Below are 23917 nucleotides of genomic sequence, written 5' to 3'. Positions count from 1 at the left end.
TGGGGACAGAGGGTCAGGAGCAGGGGAAACAGAAGAGTGGAGGGTAGAGGTAAAAATAAGCATCTCTCTTCCTCTTAGACAACAGAGTTAATAGATATACTCGGCACGGGTAGTAAGTGACATATAAGATAAAATATTGTTTATTTAATGTAACCATTAATAGAATGTAAAAGGCTTTACATCCCACAGAAACCACCAAAAAAGAAATCAGAAAACAGACCGCATGGAAGGAGCAAGAAAACGGCAAAAAACATCACCACCACCCTTCCAAAAAGGCGGCATAAACAAGAGAAAATAGAAAAATAATGAAGACAAACCATGCTTTCCTAAAAGCCAAACCAAAAGGAAAACACCCACTGCTTCTGTTGTTGATCATGTGGCACATTATACCCGTTCCCTCCGGGCCCCCTGGTTGTCTCAGTTCTTCATCTCATGGACTTGTCTCCACTTCAACCACTGTGGCCACTGTCACTCATTAGACCTTGTCATCCCTTAAAGTGTCCCCTCTTCAGGAACAACTAAACCAATCACTGTACTCACATCTCCTGACATTTCAGCTGCAAAAGGAGAGAGGGCAGATTCAAGGGAAGGCTTTGGCTTCTTTAGGTTTGTAGTAGGAGAAAAATGAGATGTTGTTTAAAAAAAGAGAGAAAAAGCCAATGAAAAGAGTTACAAAGTAAAAGGATGAACAAACAGGAAAGGAAAGGGAAATCAATAGTGGCAAGTTTTGAAGATGGCAGTTTTGAGGGAGAGACAGGGTCAGGAAAGGGTGGAGGCGCTGGCCTCTGAGTTAATCAAGCCTGCAATTCCTCAGCCACATATCAAACTATGGAATGAGACTGAAGCAGCACTCAGAGAAAAATCCTGAGCCTCAATTTTATTGCTTCAAAAAGGAATAAAATAGAGAAACTAAGCATCTACCTCAAGATGTCAGAAAGAGAACGTAATAATATGAGAAAAGTTTTTATAAGAATGTAATAGAGATAATATTACAAATTATGTTTTTTAGAAAGAAATCTACAGAAATGGAAAAGTAATTCCAACTGTTGACTTTAAAGAAACAGAAAAATATATAGTGGGTGCAATTAAGGGGAAAAAGTTAGGATAAACATGTGATTTAACCATAAGTATGAAGTTTACTTTTTTAAAAGGTAAATGAGTACTATGTCAGCCCAGCTAGTATATTTGAAAATCACTAGGAAAAGAGTTTCTAGAAAATCTATAACTCACCAAAATTGATTCATTAAACAAACAGCCTGAGTAGTTCAATAGGCAAACCTTAAAGAGTTCAACAGACTATATACATATAGACTATATATGTATTACACACATACATATAAAGCAAGCTGTACTCCGGTGAAACTTTCATGTCCTCAGGGGAAAGATAATCTTAATGGTACCCAGACCGACAATCCCTTATTTATAGTTCTAAAATTCCAAATGCTCTGTAGTTTGTTTTATAAAACATTTGAAGACAAAACCTGACCGAAACTCATATAACATTAAATTTGATCTGAATTCATAAATATATATTATTATTATTTTCATGTCATGGTATGAAATAGTAACATGTTTATTACGCCCTGATGCCCCACTTCCCACTAGGTGAGATATGTAATATTGGTTTGGCCAAAAAGTTCGTTCGGCTTTTCCATAACATCTTACAGAAAAACCCAAACGAACTTTTTGACCAACCCAATATATGTTATACGTCGTGTATTACCATTCTAAAAAGCCAAAGGTTCTGAATTCTGAAACATATCTGGTCTCAAGGGTTTCAGAACAGGCCTTGTGGGCCTGTATAAACTGGAACAGAGCATAGAAAAAAGATGAAAAGTTTCTCAACTATTTTAAGAAGTTTGTGAACCCTGATCTAAAATTTGGCAAAAGAGAATTCACTCAAAAAGAAAAACTACAGTCTGATTTCATTTGAGTACGGAAGCAAAAGCCTTCGATAAGTGATATTTTTTATTGTTTTCAACTTGGTGATAAAAAATATGGTCATTGTTATGAACGGTATGTCCCCCCCAAAATTCATATGTTGAAGTCCTAACACCCAATACCTCAGAACGTGACTGTATTTGGAGGTAGGGTCTTTAAAGAGGTAATTAAGTTACAATAAGGTTGCAGGTGTGGGCCCTGATCCAATATGACTGGTGTTCTGATAAGTATAAGACGAGGAAATGTGGACACAAACACACAGAAGAAAGACCATGTGAGGACACAATGAGGAAGTCGCTATTTACAAGCCAAGGAGAGTGGCCTCAGAAGAAACGAACTCTGCCAACACCTTGACCTGGGACTTCAAAATCTCCAGAAATGTGATAAAATAATTTCTGTTGCTTAATCCACCGAGTCTGTGGAACTTGTTGTCACAGCCCTAGCAAATAAATACAAACTAATACAGGCACATTTAATATTCAAGTCTGAATAATTACTAAGTATTCATTCCACCATTATAAAAACATTATAAAAACATCTCTTTTCCTTCTCTCTGGGCACTACTTTCATGAAAATTCCAAGAATCATAAGGACACCTACTCTGTGCAAATAGTCAGTCCTGGTGACCAGTTTTACAGAAAAAAAATGCTAGAAAATCTGACCAGTCCACCAGAGGGCCAAGTGTACTGCAGCTATGATTCTTGGACCACACACATGGTATTTGTTGAAAGCACGTGACTCAGAAACAGGGGTCATCCTTGTCCATGGATCAGAGCTTACCAATGGTCCAGACACCAGCACCAGGTGGTGCACGCTCCTGGGCCGTTGTCACAAGCATTGGGGTGCTTGAGGCGTACACCACCCAGGCTAGTCCCATAGGACTTCTCAGGATACAGAGCAGGAGGAGGACACAGCTCACTCCCTGTATTATGCCTGCATACGGTGCTTCCACATCATTCAGTGTCTCAGCTCTCAGTGCCGCCATTCCTTTACATGGCACTTTCCTCACGCACTCAGCCATTTTCCCCAGGCCACTTGCACTGGGCCCAGGTGACTGGGTCCAGGAGGCTCCAGACTCAGCCACACACCCTGACCTGCATCCTGCCCCACACGCTCAACTTCCTGGCCCTTAGGAGAAAAAGCAGCCCTTCCCTCACTCAGTCCAGAGCCTGCTTATGCCTGCCTAGTATTATTAGTCATACTATTTTCAAGGGGAAATCTCACCTTGTGAAATGAAACGTGACCTGGTGAAATGAAATAAAAGCAAACCAAATCCTGCCAAGTAAAAGGAGGTGTGTTCCATAACTAAGTAAAGATTATTTCAGGAATGCAGAGACAGATAAATCTTAGGGGAAATTTTTAAATGTCATATCGCTAAGTCAAAGGGGAAAACAAAATCTTCTTGCAAGATGAGGAGGTGACTTCAATAGCATTTCTAATTTATAACATTAACCACCACAACAAAAACATTTTATAAACAAGGAATGGAAGATTGTTCCTTGATATGATAAAAAATCAAAATTGTCCCAAGCCAAATGGCAGTAATAGCTAGTTAAAAGTAAGTGATGTTCCCACTTAACAGAAAATAATAAGACAAGGCTACTTGCAATCATGGTCATTGTTTGTAGTATTCTAGAAGTTCTAGACCTGTACTGTCCAAAATGACAGCCACTAACCACATGTGTCTAAGCACTTGAAATAGGGCTCATCTGAATTGAGGTGTGCTGTACCAGATTTTGAACACTTTGTATTTTTTTAAAAAAGAGTGTAAAATACCTAATTTTTTTTTTTTTTTTTTTTTTTTTTTGCGGTATGCGGGCCTCTCACTGTTGTGGCCTCTCCCATTGCGGAGCACAGGCTCCGGACGCGCAGGCCTAGCGGCCATGGCTCACGGGCTTAGTTGCTCCGCGGCATGTGGGATCTTCCCGGACCAGGGCTCGAACCCGTGTCTCCTGCATCAGCAGGCGGATTCTCAACCACTGCGCCACCAGGGAAGCCCAAAATACCTAATTTTTAATTTTTATATTGATTTAGGTTGAAATTTTATTCTGGGTATATGGGGTTAAATAATAATATATTATTGAATTAATTTCATGTTTCTTTTTACTTTCTTTTACCGTAGCTACTAGAACATTTTAAATTACGTATATGAATGGCATTATATTTCTATATTTCAGTGCTCTTCCAGACAGTGTAATAAGGTAAAAGAAAAGAAACAGTCTTTAGCCACAAGAAATAAGAAGATGCAATTATTACTGTTTGAGGATTAGATGACTGGGTAGATGAGAAGTTATTACACATTTAAAAAAATAATTATTTAGAAATTAATGACTACTTTCTATGCCAGCATTAGACAGTTAGAGAATATAATGGAAAAATAAATCTCAAATGTCCATGAAATATATAATATACTCAAGAATAAATTGTACGTAAAATGTAAGACATTTTTATAAATAAATAGTTTTAAATGGCTTTAGTTTCTCCTTTGACAACAGTTTAGGGAAGAAGCAAAGATGTTCTCAGAGAACCCTAGTCTGATCTGAGGCCCCCAACTGAGCAAACAGCTGTACTCACCTGACTGCCAGTCTGTAGTGGCTGCTAAGGACCAAATATCCATGTCCATCAAATATTGTAGAACTCACAGCACACAAGTTCAGCAATGACCTTGTTTCTGGCTCTATCTTAGGTTTCCTATCCTGATGTTTCTTTGCTTAATCATCCAAGCACTGCATCGTAAAACATGATACATGCATCAGCTATAATTATACACTGACTCCATGGTTTGTTTTTTCTCCTATTCCTTTAACTTTTTAATGTAGGGCTGGTCCTTCCCCTTCTCTCAAATGACATTTCTCAGTCATCTTGTATCACTTCTTCAGGGACAAGCATAGTCTCTGTTTCTGCACATCTGCCTTTTCATCTGAACAGATACCCCCTTTTCATTAGAGGCATTTGAAAATGCAACTCTTAGGACTCAATCTTGACAAATATTGCAGAGACAGAGGGACATTTTAACCTTTGACTTGTCAAGGGTAGTCACATTTACACTGAGGCTTAGTAAGGATGTGAGAACATTCCTTACTAAATAAATCTTTTTTGTAACTTTGGATGTTAACTTTAATGTCATTTAATATAGGAGGAAATTTGTATATGATTTCTCTGAATCCTTAATAGCCTAGGTTTAATAGACTGGAAAAGCAGGGCAACCGAGTCACATATCCTTGGCAGAGGATATAGGACTGTTCGGAGAAAACCTGAGAAAAACCCTGAGAACCTCCAGGACCCAGTACCTTTGCAATTTGTCTGGTTTATTATCCTGGCCTGGAGCTTGGGACTTCTTACCTCCCAGGTGAAAGACTCCTTTTGGCCCTGGAGACAAGGACAATAGGCCCCCAGAAGCCCAAGGGACAATTTACAAAGGCCCAGGGCTTACAGAGCCCTGCAGTGTCTTCTCCACTCCAGACATGAAATAGGGCTTCTGATCCAAGGGCCATCCCAGGGAACTACTGGGAAGACATGAGGATCTAGGCTGACAGGGGAAGTGTGCCATTTCTTAAGGCAAAAAGCAGTGGAGAAGAAGAAAATATGGAGGATGAGGAGTTGAGTTCGGGACTTTTTAAAAATTATTTATTTATTTACTTATTTTTGGCTGCATTGGGTCTTCCTTGCTGCGCGTGGGCTTTCTCTGGTTGTGGCAAGCAGGGGCTACTCTTTGTTGCGGTGCAAGGCCTTCTCTTTGAGGTAGCTTCTCTTGTTGCAGAGCACAGGCTCTAGGATGCATGGGCTTCAGTAGTTGCAGCACGCGGGCTCAGTAGTTGTGGCGCACAAGCTTAGTTGCTCCGCGGCACGTGGGATCTTCTGGGACCAGGGATCGAACCTGTGTCCCCTGCATTGGCAGGTGGATTCTTAACCACTGCACCACCAGGGAAGCCCAAGTCTGGGACACTTTTATGTTGACATAGAACTACCAAGAGAAGATATATTAGTAGGCATTAGGATCTGGTATTCAGGAAGGACATTAGCCTACAGACGCAGATGTTAACAACTATAAACGTAAGTCCAGTGGTATTTGATATTTCTCTCCAGGAAATCATCGAGTTTTTCATTTTCAGGAGCACACAGAGGACATGTCTTGGATGACATAGGGGAGATTTTAGAGGAACAGCACTGAACCTGTCTTACGATGCAGGTGGCCAGGAACTTCTGAGTGTTGTGTGTCCATTTTCAACTACTGCATAACAAATTATCACAGACTTAGCAACCGTGAACAATACACATTTATTATCTGACTATTGCTGTGGGTCAGAGTCTGGGTGTGGCTTAGCTGGGTCCTCTTTTCAGGGTCTCATAAGACTGCAGTTGAGGTTTTACCCAGGCTGTGTTCTCATCCAGAAGCTTGAATGGGGAAGAACCTGACTCCAAGCTCACTCAGGTTACTGGAAGAATTTATTTCCTTGTGGCTGTAGGACTGAGGGCCCCAGCTTTTGCTGGCTAATGGTTGGAGGCTGCCCTCAGCTCCTAGAGGTCACCCACCATTCAGAGAGGCTCACGTGGACTTTCCCAAAATGGCCACTTACTTCATCAAAACAGTGAATGAATTTGCTAGTAAGACAAAGTCTCATATAATGCAATGTAATCATAGGAGTGACATCCATCACTTTTGCCATATTCAGTTGGTTAGAAGCAAGTCAGGTCCCCCTACACACACTCAAGAGGAAGGTATCATACAGGACACAAACAGGAGATCAGGACTGTGGAGGGTCAATTACCTCAGAATCTGTCTGCCACATGCTGCATGGATGGGAGAGGCATTGAAACAGAGTTGAAAAGCCATCTCCAAGGAGCAAACATAGAGCAGTGGGAGGCACAAGAACATTCACCATATATTCTGCCATGGTAGGCCACATAAAAGGTGCAAAAGACCACAAATTTGGGCAGGTGCACATATTAACCACTTATTAAATACATTCATTGACATATTCTGTTACGAGGGTCCCTCTGCTATATTTCAGAAGGCTGAGAGCGAGAGATGGGGGGGAAGCAAAAAAGCTAGCCTGACGATAACCCTCCAAATGTATTACCTGGGATATTCTGGGGAGATTCGATCGGCATAGGCATCTGAACATTGAATGGGCACGGTGATTGGTCAAAGAATATTTTGGGTGATTTATTTCCCCATCTTCCCACTAGGAAGAATGGAGTTGATGCAACTCTAGAAAGGGGAAATATTTGAAAACTTCTATAACCCAGTAATCAAAAGCTACATGAAATATCAGATATATATGCCAGGTGCTAAAAATCAGATTACAGATAACCAGTTCATCAACAACCTGCACAGAAAGGTGTCTAACTGCTGAACACAGGAAGCTCTGGCCTGGGTTGTTCCTCCTGTGCCCTAACTAACCTCTCACCTCAGCACCTCCCCTGGAAGAGCTGGCCAAGACTCTCCAAAGCTGCCAACATGAGGGGGTATGCAGTTTCATCTCCGTCTTTTCTCCACCAGAAGCACGCCCACGACACTGCCATTTGCTCCGCAACACGGCATCCCAGGCACCAGGGACCCCGTTCGGGACATGAAACTGGGTACAGGGCCATTTCCTCTTGACACCTCAGAACTCATCTCCCTTCTGAAACAAGGACAGACATGCCCGATTTATCAGGGACCCAGCGAGCGTGGAGGCAAATCTTTGTTCTCAGTAATTCTGAGACTTCAAGGATATTTGGTAGCAACTGAACCTAGTCTGCCTGAGCAACTGTTTCTGCCACACCAAACTCCATGAGGTTGTTAATGGTGAGAAGCGACTCCTGCTTCATGACAAACCAGCAAGAGGACGTGCCCATTTCTGCTGGTCCAAAGAAACAAGCATGTCAGGAAATACAGATCTCCCAAAAAGGCAGATGGGCAGCTTCTCCACCCCTCCCCTCCCTTCCCGACCCCATCACAGACAGGGGACAGAAGCTACAGGAGAAAACATTCAACCAGCCAGGGCAGGGGAGGGGATACATGGAGGAGAGATGGATAAACATTTCATTTCAGGTTTTGAAGATGTACCCTTTGGATGCTCCTTGTCCCTTTGTTTTGTTTGTTTATTTTCTTGCAGGGGTGTTTGGGGAAGCATGATGCCATTTTGCAAAAAAGAAAGTACAGGATTTCTGAAAAGACAGCCCCGGGTCTAAACACTAGCTTCTCCACTTATTCTCTGCCCACCTTTCAACAGAACAGGCTAATCCCCTTAAATCTGTTTCCTCATCTTCTTAGAAGGGAACATTTAAAAGGTACTTAATCTCACTAAGTTATTGCCACGGGAGCATGTCGAGACCCAGCATTGCGCAGAGGAATCCTACACTCTGAAGGACTGCAGAGCTGAAGCCAGCCCGGGGTCCGTCACACCCATGTTAACACTGCACGCCTGGCAACTAAAACCCGTGCTGGGAAAGGGACTTGGCCAAGTTCTCTATGCCAAAAAGATGTCACATGGGGTACTGCCTCCTGCCCAGGCCTGCCGGAGAGGGGAGATAGAGCTGGAAAGTAAACTTCAAAAAAAAAAAAAAAAAGAGAAAAGGAAACGTACACTTCTCCGCCTTGCCTGGGGGTGAGAGCCTTGCTGTGCGGGTGGGAGTGAAGAGGGTGGGGCTCTTAGCGCAGGCGCAGGACTGGTCGGGCGGTGAGTCCCCACCGCAGCCAATGAGAGCTCCCACCGACCTGCAGCCAGCCTAGGTCTGCGTGACTCCAGGGGTCCCCTGCTGCTGGGCATCCCAGTGGCCCATCATCCCAGGCTCTCAGACTCTGCTCTGAAGGAGAGCGATGGTAGCAGAGCTGGTGGAGTGGCAGTGCCAATCGGCAGGTCTGCATCTCTGTATTGGAGCGGCCCCATCTCTCCGTGCATCAGGAAGCTCTATGGACATATTTGTTTACTCCATTTGCCGATATGCAGTTTGCATAATATTGAATCTGGAAAGGACACTGCATCCACTGACAGGAGTTTTCCCAGCTGGAAAAAAAAAAAAAAAAAAAAAGAAAGAAAGAAAGAAACCAGCTTTACATTTTTTACATTTTGAGTACAAATAAAGACAATCCACCGTGTGCCAGGCTTTCCGATGGATGGTTCTCGGGGCGGGGAAGGCCACGTCTGTGGTCAGGCCACGCTCCCAGATCCAAAGTATTGTTGGATGGCTTTCTCGTAAACACTGTTGGCAGCTCCAGGGACGGCTCTTTTGGTAAAAAGGATGTGCTGGAACGAAACGTGGGCCTCCAGCCAAGACACATTTCTTCCTATAAAACAGAAAACATGCACATGTCAGGATGCAAGAAGCCAAGCCTCTTCAAGAGTGGAGGCCTCCTCCTCCACAGCATCCCAGGAGAATGGGGGGAACAAGGCTGAGCTGGGCTTTGACCTGAGATGCGTGGTAGGGAGCAAAGAGCTGAGGATGTATTCCAGCCCTCCCCATCCCCCCCACCTCTCCGAGCCAGGCTTTCAATCGGATGCCTTCTGCCAGCTCGCTTATATCCTCAGATTGGTCTAAACGCCTAGCTCCAGTGTAAGGTATAATGAGGCCCCTCCAAATCTGTAAGAGCAAAGATGCAAAGCACAAAGTCAACGTAAGTGGAAGGAAGCCCAGGAGGGGGTGTTCTTCACAGACCCCCGACAGCCATTCTCCTGGATACTTTCTTCTCACTCAGACCACACTCAGACCCTTCTCATCACAGATCCTTCCAGCCTCCTTGGCAGGCTGCACAGAAGCACTGCTTGTCCAAACATCATTCTACACAGGGCACAATTCCCTGGACCCTCCTACCCAGAGTGGGGTCCTCAGGGCACCATCAGCCTCACCTGGAGTTTGGTGAGAAATGCAGAATCATGGTGCCCAGGTGTTTCACAGGCACATGGAAAGTTTGACAGGCACTGCCTGAGGGCTTCCTGGAGCCTCCTCCTAACTGGACACGTGTGCCTCCTTCAAGGTCCTCCAGCAGAGAAGGATGGACAATCGGTGAATCATGAAGTGACAAAGGCCCTCCTCTCACAGCACCCGCAGGTCACGGCCTGGGTGTGGATAAAAGGCACTTTGGACTATAGATCCCACAGCCCCCAGGACTCGTTTTCCCAGCCACCCAACCTCTACAGTAGGGGAGCATCCCCTCACCTTCTTGGAAGAGGAAAGATGGTAGAGCTCAATTCCGGGATGATTTAAGACATCAAATGAGAGTTTAAAAAAAAAAAAATCAGATCTGGGGTTCTTCATTGTGACTTTTTTACCCTTTAGCCAGAGTTTGGTTTTACCTGATCTAGGGACAAAGGAGTCAGGTCTCAGGCAGCCTGGGTGAAGTTGGAACTTAAGGGTAGTTGTGTCCCTTGGGTGGACATCTGCAGGAGCACTGGCCCACCGTGAAGCCCAGTTCTGTCTCATCATTTGGCTCTTTCAACGCTGTTGCTCTAGTCTGGTCACTGAATCTGGAGAACTTATGAGCTCATTCCTGGGCAAATCACCAAGCTCTGCAGATGACTCAACAGCGAGCTCCCATCAGGAGCAAAGTCGCCCTGCACACCAGCAAGGCTCACAAACCTGGATCCTACCTCAACATCCAACATGATGGTGACATAACCACCCAGCCCCCGTGATCACTAAGCACACACAACTGCAGGCCTTCAGCGCTTCTCCAGGAGAAGCAGGGGCTACCTTTCTCTCCTGGTTTTGGCCCTCAGGACCTGGTCCATAAATATTACAAGTATCTCACCTTGTATGATGGGTGTGGAAGCTGGAAACGTTTGTTCTGCCAGCATAGCTGGTGCTTAGTGCTTACATCCTGTAAGGATAACGGAAACAGAATTGGATTTACTATCGACATGCTATTGGTGTGTGCTATAGGGAGTTTTTGTTTGGCATCATACACATAGATTATAAATTGCAGTTTTGGCCCGTCACATCCAGTTGCCATAGGTCATGCCTGGAAATAGAGCCTAGGGTGAGAAGGGGACTTGACCAAATTCACTGTCCAAGTTTTGTTTTGTTTTTAAGGGCTGCAGCAGTCAGAGGGTTATAGCTGTTTAAAATTTTTTTCAGGTTAAAATTACTACAGCAGATTACATTCTATGAAACCGTGTGGCCTTGGTTACCATTTTTCCCATGTGTTAAAGCAGACACAAAATGACTTTCCGAGGAGAATCTTGGTCTAACCCACAGGTACATCCTGGGTTATCTCCAAAAGGAGACACGAGAGCTTTCTATTCAGGCAGGAGTTCTTGTAAGGTGACACAATTTTGACAAGAGTGTGTTAATCTTACTCCCACCTTGGGTGACTATTAAAACATAAGGTTTTGCACCTACCCACTTCCCTGCAACAGAGAATATTTGCACTCTTAGCAGTTGTCAGGGAATGTAACCTTGAACTTGGTGTCACTCAAATCTCTCAGTTCCTCTTGGCTGAGAGGAATTTTATTTAGAGAGCATTTCCCGAGGGGAACTGTATTTGTTAAAATAATGCTAGCTACTCTAACAGACAAATCCGGAATTCTCGGTGGCTTGACACCATAGAAGTTGGTTCCTTGTGCATGCCACAGTCCAGTGAAGGTTTTCTGGCTGGTGTCCTCCACCAGACCCTCAGTAGCCTGGGTTTCTTCCTTCCTGTGTCTCCACCTTGCTCTGGGTCCTTATAGCCTTCTCCTCTCAGCCAGCGGATGGGGAAAGGGATTATGGAGAGAATGCATTTACTTCCCAACCATTTCAGCCCAGAAGTGACACACATCACTTCTGCTCAAGCTCAGTGTCAAAGCCATGCCCAGCTGCAAAGGAGTCTGGGGAAAGTACTCATGTGCCCAGGAGGGAAGGAAACAGGCTCCGGTGAACTCAAAGTAGTCCCTGCCATGGAAATGCATTGGTCTACATCTCTTAAATTGACCCAGATTAAGCCTGTCCATCTAAGAGCTGAGTATCTGGAGAGCATCAGGTGGGCTCTGCAGAATAGCTTCTCTAGAACATCAAGGAGTTGTGCCCCTGGTCTAAACAGAGACAAAAGAGAAACACTCAGTGGGCGGGGAGATGGAGGAGGATTTCATACTGATGTGTGCCAGGTGCCGCTGAGGTCAGCAGCTGGGGCCCGATGAAGTTTCTTTGCAAGGAAGAATCCAGGAAGAACATCACTCCGAGAAGGCTGACACCGTTTGGGGGTCACTGGTGTGCCTGCGCTGTGCTTCATCCTGTGTCCTCGCATCCTGGCCTCACAGTGTGAGTGTGCGACTCCACTCCTGTTCGCTTTTATTTCTTGGGCTGTGACTCAGGCCACTTATTGCGCTTTCCTTGGCCTTGGCCGTTGAAACGCTTAGACTCAGATCAATACAGCCCATCTCTAGCAAATAGGTGAGACATTAAGGGATGTGTATTTTGAACCAACCTCACACCTGGTTCCATTCATCTTTCCTATTCTTCCATCTCCTGTGCCTCATTTTTTGTCGTTTTTATGTCATCTTGCCATAATCCAACTGTTTTTGTAAACTGCATCTAGTCCACTTGAGGAACACAATGGAATACAAGCAAATAGATAAACCATAGGATTATCAAACAAATACAAGAGTAGCAATGATCCAGGAGCTACTAGAGAAAGTTGGAGACAGTGGCTATTTCCCTTCTCTTCTTGCCAAGGTCTTGGCATTATGGGCGTGGCTTCTTCACCCATGGTGTCTCCTAATGAGCAAATCTCTTCCCTGTGCTCTGTGTAGCTCTGTGTGTGGCAGCCTTCAGGAAGGCACCTTCCCAGGTCTCAGAGCTCCCGCAACTCCGGGACATGGTAATCTCAGCTCGCTCTCTTCTGTATCGAATGACTGGTGTCATGGATGCCTCTCCCTCCCACTGGGCTTCTTCCCGTGTCTTTGCATCCCAGTGCGCCTTTGTACCCAGCAATTGCTCTAACACACCAAACTCTAACACCTCTGAGTTCCAAGGCAGGTTAGCCAAGGGGCAGCACAGCTCACGGTGAAGAAGAACTCCCCACAGAACAAACAGGCAAACAAACAAAATGAAAGCGAACTCATAGATCCAGAGAGCACACAGGTGGATGCCAGAAGGGAGGTGGGTGATGGGGTGGGAGAAAATAGGCGAAGGGGACATAGAGGTACAAACATCCAGTTATATAATAAGTCACAGGGATGTAATAACATAAGGAATGTGATCAATAATATTGCAATAATTTTGTATGCAGACAGTTGGTTACTAGACTTATTGTAGTAATCATTACATAATGTATGCAAAAGTCAAATCATTATGTAGCACACCTGAAACTAACATAATATTGTATGTCAACTATATTTTATTACAGAGAGAGAGAGAAAGAAAGGAAGAGAAGCACTATTCAGTATGGTAGCTACTCGCTACATGTGACCACAAACACTTGAAATGAGGCAAGTTTGAACTGAGATGTGCTGTTAAGTATAAAATTTTGAAGACCTAGTACAAAAGAAAAAAAATAAATTATCACATTAATAATTTTTAATATAGAACAGGAATTCTCATCTAACCTCTCACCCCTAAGTTCCAGAGGGGCACTTGTCTGGGATTCATGATAAAAGGGAGAGACTGGAGATTCTATACCTCTGCCTACAAGTTTTAGCCCCCTGTCTAATGCACTCAGCTCTAAGACTCAGCTCAGAGAACAAAGACTTCGAGGTATTATTCACCTGTATCATGTGGGCTTTGTTTTCAAGGACAAAAACTATTAACTTAAGGGGAAAAGTCATTTTGGGATTTTTTTTCCCTTAGTAAAATTAAATATTACCTGGAGCATCTTATCTTTCTCAAGTACAGAAGTTCAGTTGCCCACCCTGGGTCCTCTGAATAGCAACTAAGAAAGATAAAAATATTTTCCTGTTCAGAGATGATTTCAGTTATCACAGTACTAAATAGGTGGCAAATGGGCAACCAGTTTACAAATGTTTGTTCATGAAACCTGAATCTGTTGCTTAAGAGAATCTGGGAGGAACTGCTGAGGAAGTCAATGACCAGTGGGTGAAAATGTTTTAAGTGCACATGATAATGCTGAAGCCTGGCTCACGGAGAACACATGGAATCAGGTGCATCTGAAAATCAATATGCCTGCAACACAAATCTGTGTCCCTTATCCTGAGCTAGGGAGAGCTCCCAGTTGCCCTGTAGCCCAGAGAGGCACCACCTTGAACTGCCAAGATGCTCCAACTTCCATGCCTTGCACCCTGCCTGGCCCCACATCACATCCCTTTTGTCAATTTGCCCCTTAAGCATCCAGGCTTCCCCTCTGGGAAGCATGTGCTCCCACATCCTTCCTCAGCCATGCACACGTCCTCACCCCTTTGCTCACAGCACAGGCCAACAACTCAGTGCTCCTTACCATGCACATATTATACTGTTATTTCTCTTGTCATTTCTGTCCTCTTGGTCCCCTAATTTCTTAAAAATAACCCTCAATGACACCTGACTCCAAGAAATCAATCCTTCAGTCTCCAGAGAGGGACAAAGAACCCACACAAGCAGAGGATTCAGTAGAAGCCCCTAATGGTTCAGTTATCTTCCAAATAAACCCATTTATTCATCAGCAGAAACTCATCCAAAGACCCATGGACAGAAGTCAGGGGGTCAATGAAGTTAGACGGGGAAAATGTCTATCTTTATTTTCACTAACCTCTAACTGAACTATGGCATTTCCCTCAATTACGAATGTGAGCAATAAACCACAGGAGTTATAGCAATGCTATGATTTGTCAACAGTAGAAATCAGATATTTTAGTATGTTATGATTGTTGCAGATTTCTCAAAATATTATTTATTTCAGACATATGTCAGTTATTCAACCCATAAGTAGATCTTGCTTTTTGATGAGTTAATAAAGAAGCACATATATGACTGTACCACACATGTTGTATTTATATTTTGATAACTGTATGTCAATATAATTAGTTTCCTTTGTAATCCTATATATTTTATTTTGTGCATTTAAAAACATTCTGAGAATGAGTCCTGTCTTAGTCTGGGCTGCTATAACAAAATACCACAGACCGAATGGCTTTAACAACAAACATTGATTTCTCACAGTTCTGGAGTCTGGAAGTTCAAGATCAAGTCCGTGTCTGGTGAAGAAACTCATGCAGATAGCTACCTTCCTGTTGTACCCTCACGTGGCAGAGAGAGATCATCTGTCTCACATCTCTTCTTTTTAGGGCACTAATCCCATTCGTGAGGGCTCCACCCTCATGACCTAATTACCTCCCCAAAGCCCACCTGCAAATACCATTACATTGAGGGTTAGGGCTTCAGTATATGAATTTGGGAGACACAAACATTCAGTCCATAGCAAGTCCATTGGCCTCACTAGATGCCAGAAGAATTTATGGAAAAAAGGGAAAAGATTGTTAGCCACCCTCCCATGACCCTCATGAAGCATATGCCCCCACCACAAAGATTCCTGTGACAACACCAGCCACAGAGTCTTCAACAATAGCTCTCCAAGCACTTTACAGACCTGAATTCTCTTAGTTCCTCAAGAGGTGATAAATGTCCACATTCATGTCAAAAGCAGGAAACTCATTTTTTAGATTCTTTTCCCATATAGGCCGTTACAGAATACTGAGTAGAGTTCCCTGTGTATATATGTCAATCACAATCTTCCAACTTATCCCTCCCCGCCTTACCCCCTGGTAACCATAAGTTTATTTTCTACATCTGTGACTATTTCTGTTATGTGGATAAGTTCATTTGTAGCCTTTTTTTAGATTCCATATATAAGTGATATCATATGATATTTGTCTTTCTCTGTCTGACTTACTTCACTCAGTATGAGAATCTAAAAAAGAGTAGATATACGTATATATGTGTAACAGATTCACTTTGCTGTACACCTGAAACTCACACAACATTGTAAATCAACTATACCCCAACATTTTTTTTTTAAAAAAGCAGGAAACTCAGAGTTTAGATGCAGCACAAGGGCAGAAAGGGGGTAGTGGAAAGCACTGAGAGGCCAGGAGAGCTGGTATCTGGGGCTCCTCAGGGTCCGTTTCTCCGGGGGAGGAGCTGAGTGGCCTCCACCCCCACTCTGTGAAGGCCCAGTTATGCCATGCGCAGCGGTGAAAGTCAGGAGGGTACAGCCGCAAGACCACCTCCTCAGGAGCAAAACCCAGCCCCAAATGTGTCTCCAGCCATGAGGCAGCTGCTGATACCAGACCGACAGGACAACTCTCTCAACTCTCACAAGAAACGAAGAGGAAATTCTTTTGTGAATGTAATTCCAAACTGGGTGAGAGATATTGTGAGCTGCTCAGTTCCCTACCCCTCGCACTAATTACACAAGCGCTCTGGGTTAATGTGTAGGAGCGGACCATATTGCTGAGCGCACATTTTTTCTGGGTTTCAACCGTTCTACTTCTCAAGTTGAAATTACTTTGCTGCAACTTTTCTTTCTTTCTCTCACCTTTAACTCTAAGTCTGTTTGCATGTTTTTTCCTTTTGCAGTTTGGGAAAAAAAGTAGAAAGGGGGTAAAAAAAAAAAAAAAAAAAAAAAGGTTATTTGATCCTTTGAAGAGAGAAATCCTACTCATGGATTTTCTGCATTGAATTCATTGGAGAGAAAAGAGCGATTGAGTGAACAGAATGGGAAAGAGAGGACAAGGAAGAGCACAAGCAGCTTTGATCTCCTCCACGGGGAGGTAGGGCAACTGCCCCTCCCTCCATCCCCCAGATATCCCAGGGCATCCGGGCTCCCCGACAAGCCCTTGGAGACCCTTCTGCAGCCAGGCCACACCCACCTGATTGGAGAACTCTGGGCTACAGGTTCTTCAAACAGCACAGGAGAGGGGAGCGCGAGACTGAGCCAGAAATGCTCGCGTTCCCCTCCTGGTGCTCACCGCCTCGGGCACTTTGATCAGAGGAAGAAAAGCTGAGAACTAAGAAATCATTCTGAGCGCCAGCTGAGAGAGGGAGAGCTGGTAAACCAGGGAAATACTCTTTGTAACATGAGCTGGTATTTCTTCCTTCATCTCTAGGCATAAGGAGGGAAGGCAGGATATGTGGTCATCAATACTAGGTGATAAATGCTCACAACTTCTGGGTCAGCTCAAGGGCTCATTCTAGCCTGAGAAAGAGAAAACACCTACCACCTAACTCAGGGCAGGCATTGAGCTAAAAACACAGACTCTTACCGCCGCCTCCCACTGCAGAGCCCTCTGGAAATGTACTCCTGACTTCGAGCATAGCTTTGCTGTCAAGGAGCTATGCGTACCATAGGGCAGTCATTAGGACTCAGTTCTGTTTAAAGAACAAAATCCTTAGTGCTTAATAAGTGCTGGGCATCGTGCTAGAAAAATCCGGAGTCCAAAGATGAATGGGAGTTGGGGTGCCCACTGTTTACCACAGTAAACTGATAATAACTCAGTGATAAGTGCTATAAAAGCTGTATTCACAAGGTCAAGGAGAGAAAAGAGGGAGTGGCAATGATTCATTAACTGGGACAAGTGATGTCTGGGAAGGCTTCATTGCAGAGGTGATAGGCAAGTTGGGTTTTAACGAATGAATAGGAAGAAAACATGGTATGAGAGCAATGTTCTACACTAGAGAAAGAACACATGCAAAGAGGCAGAAATGTGACATCTCAAGGTGTGCTCAGCAGTCAGGGTTGGCTGGGGTCCAGTGTCTGGGGAGGCATGGAGTCTTGACAGTTGCGCCTGCAGTAAGGTCACAAAAGACCTTTGCCCCACTGCACCTAGCTCTCCAGGGATTTTATCCTGGTGGAGTGGTTTTAAGAAAGTAACGTGATCAGAAGGGTGTGAGTGCGTGAATGTGTTGTGCACATGTATCCTGGCAACGGGGTGAATCAGAGGTGTGTAAAATATAGCGATTTCCCCTTTGGACATGCTGATTTTAAGGCACCTCCGGAGACACAGGCAGGGAGCAGCGGGAGATGTGTTTCCGTCGCTCGGGCGGGGAATCTGTGCTGAAAATGCAGATCTGGGAGCTGCCAGGCTAATGGTGGTGGCTGAAGTCAGGAAGAGGAAGAAACAGACATGAAGCCGCCACCTCTGGACCCTGGTTCTGCCAAGTGGCTCCTTGCTTTAGAAATTCCTAGAACATCAGACCTGAAAGGTTCATAGAGATCAGCCCTCACCCCCCCCTTTTGCAGATGAGGAAGCGAAAGACTGGTGGCAGCTGCAGCCTTCGCTCTCTGGTCACCGGATTCCCACCTCTGCCTCAGCCTTGACTGGCCTGCCCACTGCGTCTAAAATGGGCCAGAGGTGGGAGGAGAAGAGAGAGACATAAGGGATTGAGGTGGCAGAGGCCAGATTTAGAGGGAGTCAATCTATGACCAAGTAGATACAGGGAAGACAAAGGATATTAAGCAATAGAATGAGAAGGGGGCTACAGGTTTCCAGCGTGGTGCCTTCTTTTTCTCCACCTGGTGAGCCCTCTCCCAGCTCAAAAGCCATCTCCTCCATGAAGCATCCCAATGAGCCGAGCCCAGAGTGACCTCTCCCTTCCCTAACCTACAGGAGTCCTTCTTGCATGGTGTGCCCACATTTAGCCATAAATCAGAACCTGCTGTATAGCACAGGGAACTCTACTCAATACTCTGTAATGACCTACCTGGAAAAAGAATCTTAAAGCAAAAAACAAAAAAAGTAGAGTCACAGATGTAGAAAACAAATGTATGGTTACTAGGGGATAAGGGGCTGGGGAGGGATAAATTGGAAGATTGGGATTTACATACACACACTGCTATATATAAAATAGATAAGTAATAAGAACCTACTGTATAGCACAGGGAACTCTACTCAATACTCTGTAATGGCCTATATGGGAATAGAATCTAAAAAAAGAGTGGATGTATATGTATAACTGATTCACATTGCTGTACCCCTGAAACTAACACAACATTGTCAATCAACTCTACTCCAATAAAACTTTTTTAAAAAAGAATTATCTGTGGGCAGGTTGCTCTTAACTGTGAATAGTGGATGGATATCATTGTCTGAACCCCCAGAACTGAGCAGGGGCGGGCCTGCCAAAGAGTGGGGTCTCCATAAACAGGGGCTGGAGGAATCAATGCTCACTGGGAGGACACGAGAGAGCAAGGCTGGCAGAACCAGATCCGTGGCTGAAAAACCGAGTAGGCAGACAAGGAAAATGAGAGCAGAGCTCAAGAGAAAGCTGTGGGGCCGCCAGACTTCAGGAGGCCCAGCCCAGCCCCCAGCCCCCGCCTGAGTCACAGGCAGGAGAAAGCATGAGTGATCTGATACCAATCATGTCAGCTGTGGCAGAGGCAGTACAGGATGATCTAATAGATATTTTCCAGCCTTCGCGTGTATTATGCCCAAACAAAATGACATGTGCTTCCCAGCAGCTCCTCTCTGGTTATGAGCTCTATAATTAAATACAAAGTACACACCCACCTCAGTCTGCACAGAGAGGGCGGGGAAGCCAACCACGGCCCAGCAAAGCTGCCTGGCTGAATCAGCGCCGAGTCCCAGCCTCAGATCGCTGGCCCTCAGAGTCGGCGGCCCCGTGCTGGCCTCTGCGAGCTTGCAGTCCGCTCAAGACCCCAGGGAGTCAAGGAGGAGGCCGTGGGCTAGGAGAGTGTGGGCAGAATTCTAGCCCCTGTGCTGCACTAAATGGGGGTCCTTCTCATCTTGAGTCTGCAGTTTCTCATCTGGTGTCCCCACCTGGTTACTCTCCATGTCACATGAGCCTGGGTTCCCTCTCCGTGCCTTCCCAGCCAAGCTTAGTCCAGAGGCCTCAGCAGCTCCCCCTCCCACAGCAGCCATGGCTCTGGCAGGCCTGGGACGTTCCTTTAGGACCCTGGCTGTCCCCAGAGCCCCCGTCACGGCCAACCCAGGTCTGCTCAGAGGTGGCTTTGGGAATACATGTCTGGATTCCACCAGGGGCATTTAGTAAGTTTGGAACCACAGCAAGATTCCCCTCCGAGACCCAGTGCCGGGCCCAAGCTGGAGGCAGTGACTCTTGTGACAGGAACACTGAGCACTGGGTCAGGTCTGGTCCACCCCCAAGTTTTAAGGGCCCCTGCCAGGCTGCAACAAGCCAAGGGACCCAGACCAGTCAGATCCTCAGAGTGGTTCCCGGTGCCCCAAACTCCCCAAGCTGTGCCCGTTGATTGGCAAGGACCTGGACCTGCCCCGCGGCTTCTCTGTTGCACTGTAACTAGACTCAGCACACGAAGGGCCCCCAAACCCCTTTCCTTGCTGGTTTTCCAGGAATAGATCGTATGCATCGTACGTGTACCTCTAGCCCTAGACTGACCCCAGATTTTCCTGCCGAGTGTCCCCCAACGTCTGCCTGATCTGGACTGGCCAAGTCCAAGCCAGACTCAGGGAGGCAGAGATAGAAGCAGAGACTGGGAGGGGTACGGCAGTCAGAGCATGAGATTCAACATCTGGAGAAATGCCCCGGGCACTCAGGTCTCCTCTCCCCATCCTGGAAAGTCGCCACGTGCACAGAGCAGTGAAAAAAGAGCACGCGGGGGCTTCCCTGGTGGCGCAGTGGTTGAGAGTCCGCCTGCCGATGCGGGAGACGCGGGTTCGTGCCCTGGTCCGGGAGGATCCCACATGCCGTGGAGCGACTGAGCCCGTGAGCCATGGCCGCTGGGCCTGCGCGTCCGGAGCCTGTGCCCTGCGACGGGAGAGGCCACAGCAGTGAGAGGCCCGCATACCGCAAAAGAAAAAAAAAAAAAAAAAAAAGAGCACGCGGGTTCCGCCAAAACAGCATGGGATTGAGGAAGTTGGAGTTTAGGCATCAAGTCCTGTGGTCCTTCCTGCCTCTCTGCGCCCCTCCCCTCCCTGCATCCCACAGTCACTGCCCTAGATCGCCGGTGACTTCTTGTTCCAACACAACTCTCCTGCACCTGCCAGAGGGACCTTTATAAAGTGGCTCCTCTCCCCGCTGTAAACCACATGGAGCTCTCCATGCCCGAGAGGTAAAGACTGCTTAATCTGTTTTTCCTCGCCTCCCAAGGCTGCTTCTCACCTTCGCCTCCGGTCTCATCCCTTTCTTCCTCCTCTGCCACGTGCTTCTCCCCAGCGAGCCAGGACAGTCTACTTCGGCCTTCCTTCTGGTCTTCCTAATTCCCCCCAAGGCCACTTCCTCAACGCTCAGCCCGGCCTTCCGTCTGTCCGGACGCTCGCCCTGACCTCGCCGGCTCACGCCACAGCACAGTCCTGGCCCCTGGGACCCCGCTTCCTGGGCAGCTCTCAGTGGTCTTGTGAACTATGGTCCCCAGCTCCATCCTCCTCCCACTTCACAGTGAGGCGGTGGGGATGCTGTTGTGAGGGGTCTTGCTGAGGTGGGACTCTTGCTACGGCCCTTACTACTGTCCAAGGGTTCCTGCCGCTCTCTGACCAGAGACGGCCCACGGAGGGCACCCTGCACCCTCCTGTCCGCATTTTTCTCCACTGCTCTTACCACGTTCTGACACGATATTTATTTAATGTGTGTTAATGTCTCCTCGCCCCCCCCAAAAAATTCTATGAATAATAACTCTATGAGGCGAGGATTGTTTTTCTGGTTTTGTTCTCAGCTCTATCCTGTGTCCAAAACAGTCTCTGGCCCGTGGAAGGCACTCTATAAATATTTGTTGAACAAATGAATGACCAAGTGAATGACTGAATGCTATCATAAGCCCCAGCCACACAGCATCCCTGTGTAGGTAGATTCTTTCCATGGGAAGCCCTTAGAGAAGCCTGAGCTGAGGTAGAAGGCTTGGGGCTCAGGTCCCCTGAGACTCGGCAGGAGCAACTTTCCTGTCCACAACCTCAGTTTTCCCACGTGTAAGATGACAGGGCTGAGCGTGCCTGCAGCCCACATGCTGAGATCCTGCAGACCCTTCCCGACAACTGCCCGCAGGCCCTCTCTGGAGCCCAGCGGGCTCTAATTAGGAGCTGGTCTTATCATTTTTGTACTTTAATCCTCTCTGGTCAACACCACTTTAATGATGGGCCTCTGTGGGGTGGATCCTACACTCACTGAGCAAGGCCACAGCTCCATGTGGAAGCCCTGCTTCCCCAGGGACACAGCAGAGGCCCCCCCAGCTAGTTTCCTGCCCTGGCCCTGACCCGCACCACTCTCACCCTCCTCTCCCCACTGCTCTTCTCGCCCAGACCAGAGTTGTTGGCCCTTTCTTTCTCTACCCCGTCGTAGGGGCTTCAAGCAAGGCCCAGGCCCCAGGGGTGGGTTTGCCCTCACAAGCCTGCAGGGAAGAGTCGAGGTGGGCACTCTGAACTGGCCTTTCCATCCAGGTCCTCCCAGGGGATGTGGACGTCCCGCCCACCTATGGGACTAGAATGTTTTCATCTAGACTTGAGGGTTATATTGTTATTTCTACTGTGAAGCCAGTGTCCTCGCCAGATCAAACTGACATTTTTCCCAAAGAGCACTGTCCTAGGAGGAGGTGGTCCTCCCCACACCGTCTCTGGGGGGGTTTGGGGGTGACAGAGTTGAGGCCTCCAAGGGCAGGAGGCAGGATCTGACTTGGCAAGAGGAGGGAGGCTGGAGGGGGTTGGGGCAGGATGAAAGGTTTGAACAAGGCTCCAGAGAAACACCCTTCTAAGTTGGAAGATCCTTGACATGGGGCTGCAGCAGCCTCCTGGAAGGTCCATGCTGGCATATAAAGGACTGCTAGGGGGGCCTGGCCTGCACTTTAGGCTGGAGAAAAGGACACAGTGTCAAGGCCAAGAGGCAGCTTAGGGAGAATGTCAGCATGAGCAAGGATGCTCTAAACCAGACCACCTGGATCCCAAGCTGGCGGTACCACCATCCACTGGCTAGGTAGCTGCGCAGTTTATTAACATCTCTCCCCATCTGAAAGTGGGACTAACGAGAGCACTTCATAGGGTTGCTATGGCAATTAAATGTCTAATTATGAATAAAGTCTTAGATCAGTGCCTGGGACAGAATAAGTGCTCAATAAATGTCTGCTATTATTATTGTTGTTATTTTTATTATTATCAGGATTATGATTCCTCCAAAGCACCATTGCCCACATCCCCCCCACCACCACCACTCAAGACATCCCAAATTATCAACACGTGGAGCCTCAACACACATCCTCTGGCCTCCTCTGAACTCCTCCTCAACAGAAATTGTGCAGCTCACCCTGAAGGGCTACCTTCCAGTTCCCAGGGCAGCAGAGTCCTCAGGCTCTGTCTGAGGTCCCCAATATCCTGTAATCGTGAGAAATCACAAGGCAGCCCTTCACCAGAAGAAATCAGTCCACCCCACGGAAGAGGTGATGCCCCCTGGAGGACACCCTTTGGAAGCTACTGGGCAGCCGCTAGGGGGGTAGACCTGATGGAGCTGGCTCCCGGGGGTGGGGGGTGGGAGGATGCAGAATCCTTCCCCGGCCCCCCCAACTGCTCGGGTCATCCATTTCCTCTCCACCTCCCCCTTTGCCACCTCTGCCTTCTCTCCAGAAGCTGAGGTTAGAGCCCCACGCCCAGAGCACCAGCAGTCTCTCCAGACCAATCAAGAATCTGCCTCTTATGGGGGAGACCCACTACCCATCTCCAGCCTCTAGTTTAGACAGTGATTTCAACTGCCAAAATAAATTCATGCAAATTGGGGCCAAACTGAAAATCTGTTCATCACTTCTTCTGGTGCCTAGGGTCCCTCGCTGGGGAATTTTTAAATGGCTCAGGTCATCTGAAGCCAAAGAAGAGAGAGGAGACAGATGGAGTCATGCATTTTTACAGTAATTCTTAAGAACTGTCCTATGGAAACCCCCTCTGCCCTCACATGCTGCAGTGGGGAAGTCTCATTCCATGACCTACTCTTACTAAAGATATTTCTCCCCACACCTGACGGCTCGGGCACGTTTCTGCAGGGACTCACTTGCACAGTGGCCTGCAGGAGGGATGTTTCTCACACAACTAGCTCGGAAAAATCTAGGGCTTCCTTGCCAAAAAAAACCAATCTTTTTGCTGCATAAGAGAATGCAGGAGCATCGGGTTTAACAAGAAAA

The 23917-nt window shown here is 46.6% G+C and overlaps 2 long non-coding RNA genes across 4 annotated transcripts in view; both read right to left on the bottom strand.

The window, feature by feature from the left end:
- Positions 1 to 5901, bottom strand: part of LOC136792178 (uncharacterized) — a 74749-nt gene extending 68848 nt beyond the window's left edge. The window contains exons 1-2 of the long non-coding RNA XR_010835627.1: positions 5581 to 5901; positions 4516 to 4667 (exon numbers count right to left, since the gene is read on the bottom strand). This is a non-coding gene — a long non-coding RNA (uncharacterized lncRNA). The remainder of the gene's footprint in view (positions 1 to 4515; positions 4668 to 5580) is intronic.
- Positions 5902 to 8955: 3054 nt separating this feature from the next.
- Positions 8956 to 23917, bottom strand: part of LOC131765507 (uncharacterized) — a 347130-nt gene continuing 332168 nt past the window's right edge. For all 3 annotated transcript variants that reach the window (XR_010835624.1, XR_010835625.1, XR_010835626.1), the window contains 4 exons: positions 10676 to 10744; positions 9774 to 9983; positions 9400 to 9507; positions 8956 to 9214 (listed from right to left, as the gene is read on the bottom strand). This is a non-coding gene — a long non-coding RNA (uncharacterized lncRNA). The remainder of the gene's footprint in view (positions 9215 to 9399; positions 9508 to 9773; positions 9984 to 10675; positions 10745 to 23917) is intronic.

The sequence above is a fragment of the Kogia breviceps genome, chromosome 11 (assembly GCF_026419965.1).
Source record: "Kogia breviceps isolate mKogBre1 chromosome 11, mKogBre1 haplotype 1, whole genome shotgun sequence".
Taxonomy (NCBI): domain Eukaryota; kingdom Metazoa; phylum Chordata; class Mammalia; order Artiodactyla; family Physeteridae; genus Kogia; species Kogia breviceps.
The sequence above is the reverse complement of the archived record's forward strand: the minus strand, read 5'-3'. Positions and strand labels throughout refer to the sequence as shown.